Here is a 2810-nt window from a genome sequence, read left to right on the forward strand (position 1 = left end):
TGCATATCTCTGATGTGACAAGCTAGAAGCTTCTATCATACGATTTGTCTGCTGAACTTGTTTTGTTGTCAGTGGCATAAACCTCCAAAAGAGTATGAGGAGATGCACGGGTAGGTCTCGTTGTAGGCCGATCGGTGGCCGCTCGGCCGGGATACGCCCTGCTCGGCAGTGCTTCATTGAGTGATCTCCCTTAGCTTGTTCATTGTTGGATGGTTGCCTCTCATCTGGACGGACACGCCTCCCACTCGGCGGGGACGACGACTGTGGGATGTAGTGTCCATCTATCTCTTAACTTTATGTTGTCCGCTTGGCTTTGTTTGCTTGTTCGGACATGTCGTCTGTCCGGTCATAATTGGCTAGTTTGGCCAATATATGGCCAGTGTTTTTTTGACTTTGATCTCTATGTCAATTGGTCTTCCTCATTTTGGTCTATCTCTAATGAGATTCTTTTTTATCACCGCATCATTTATAAAATATTAAAAAATTTAAATTTGGATTGTGAATTAAGTGGGCCAAGCCTACTAGCCCAAGTTTTTGACTTTAATTTCAAATTTTAGAATAATCTTTTTTTTTTTAACTTGTGGGTCAACTAGAGCCTACCTCTGATAGATCGTGCGGATCGCAAGTATAAATAAAACAATTAATCTGGAACTACTTAAAATAAATTGATAAAATTTTAATTTAATCTATTTAAATCATTTGACATGACAAACTAATTTAACAGGTCCAATTTAAATGAACGGTTCCTATATTTCAGAAATAAGCCACGTAAATTATAGAAACTAAAGTACGGCCTGTGCATGCGGTTCAGTAGTAAAATGCCGAAATAATCCGGCTTGTTCATTCCTTTCATTCCTTTCGATACAAAGGGGAGTTTATTCTGGAGAGACATGGCAAGTAATTGAAGAGATATTTGGCAGATAACCATGCATGGCATCTCAGACCCCAAATTACCCACAAATTTTCTACACTTATCTCATCATAATTGAGAGATTGTACCAGAGTCAAAACAGGTTCATGGATATTGGTGCAGAAAATATGAATAATATGTGCTTTTAACAAAAGTATTAAGAAGAAAGTATCCACTTCTTCGTCATTTCTGATCTCTTTATGATTTTTTTAATAATTTACACGTTAGATTGTGATCAAAATTTAATTAAAATTAGTTATGATTTTTTTAAAAATTATCTTTCAATATAAATTATAATTTAAATCAAGATAGATGACCAGAAACTACTGACAATGGGCGAACGCTATCAGCTCAGCGCTATCTAGGTCGTTCACTGACGACGACCTCTAATCATCTATCTTGATTAAATTATAAATTATAATCTGAATGAATGAGAAGATAAATCTAAAAAAAATTCAGACTCAATTTTCATCAGATTCTAACAGTAATTCAATATATAAATTATGAAAGAAATTGACTAGAAATTATTTTCTCAGGAAAATTAGTAAAAGTCACGCGCCTAAAGTTTAAATATAACAGGGAGGACAGGCGATGATTGTTTCCTAGCCATACAGGCATACACCCCAAAGAAAGTCATGCAAGACACTATTGATCTGTGCAAGTACTTCCACCTCATAAATACCTGGACATTAACAGCAGGCTTTATATATAATAGTTTATGTCTGGAAGGCAAATCCGGCGGTTCACTTCCAAATTAATTAAACCCATTGAAAATCTTAAAGAAGAAAACAAACAAATTAAAGAGAGCCAACGGATAAGTTAAAGCCACCTCCACTCGGAGTCGATCTCTATCTCTATCAGAGCAAGTTGAGACAGAGAAGGGCCGGTGGAAAGTGATGGTTGTTGACTAAGTCTGGAAATGAAATGTTACCAAGAGAAAAATAAACAAAGTTTAATAGGCTTTTTATGACTTTAGTTTGTCAGCTTGTTTGGTTGTGTGACGGATGCATATTCTCTGATGTTGTCCGGCCCCTTTAAATGTTAGGAAAAGCTTCCACCGATGCATATGCTATTGCTGGGAGTCGGTCGATAGATCAAGCGTACTTGATTTTGCAAAAAAACAGATTATAACATTAATAAAATCAGAAAGACGTAAGTTAATTTCTATGTTGTTGCTTGACTTGTTTGTATTCTTCTAGACTTAGTATTTATTGCGGATCATAGCGGGACTGGCGGTGAGCAATATCTAATCTGATTAAGCTCATATTAAAATAATTAACGATTTGTATTAGATATTAATCAACGACTTTATGGACATAATCTTATCCTGATTATAAGACAAAATTGATGAACGAGGTAACTCTACCTCTAAATCTGAGATGATTGGTTTAGAAAGTGCTCACGGCAGATGGCCAGAAGTCCAGCATCTCGTGGTTATGTTCCTATTTAAAGAAAAAATTTCTATAAATGTGCTGTAGCGAAAATTAAATCGTGGGCATCTGAGTGACAACTTGACGTCCTTCGCTGCACCATAGCTCCAAGAACATTCTTATCCTAATTATAGATGATACAAGATGCCTTCATCACCAAAACGTTCTAAAAGTAATTCATATCCTCACAGATTGACATAGTTAGCAACCTATTTGTTCCAATATGTTATGGGATCGGATGCATAATAAATATCTCATTGAATATATGAACCCCTCATATAAACAATCATTGCACGGACAAATAAAATTGAGCCACTTAGGATGAACTTGCTTGGCGTCTGGTCTTACTGTACTAAGGTAAAATATCCTTTTAATTTATCTGTATATCTCGTATCGTGGGATCCATAAAATTGAACCATTTGATATATATGAACCCTATCATATTTTTCTCCCGTAAAAGTAATTTGCTT

Source organism: Zingiber officinale, chromosome 5B, assembly GCF_018446385.1.
Source record: "Zingiber officinale cultivar Zhangliang chromosome 5B, Zo_v1.1, whole genome shotgun sequence".
In the NCBI taxonomy this organism is placed as follows: Eukaryota; Viridiplantae; Streptophyta; class Magnoliopsida; order Zingiberales; family Zingiberaceae; genus Zingiber; species Zingiber officinale.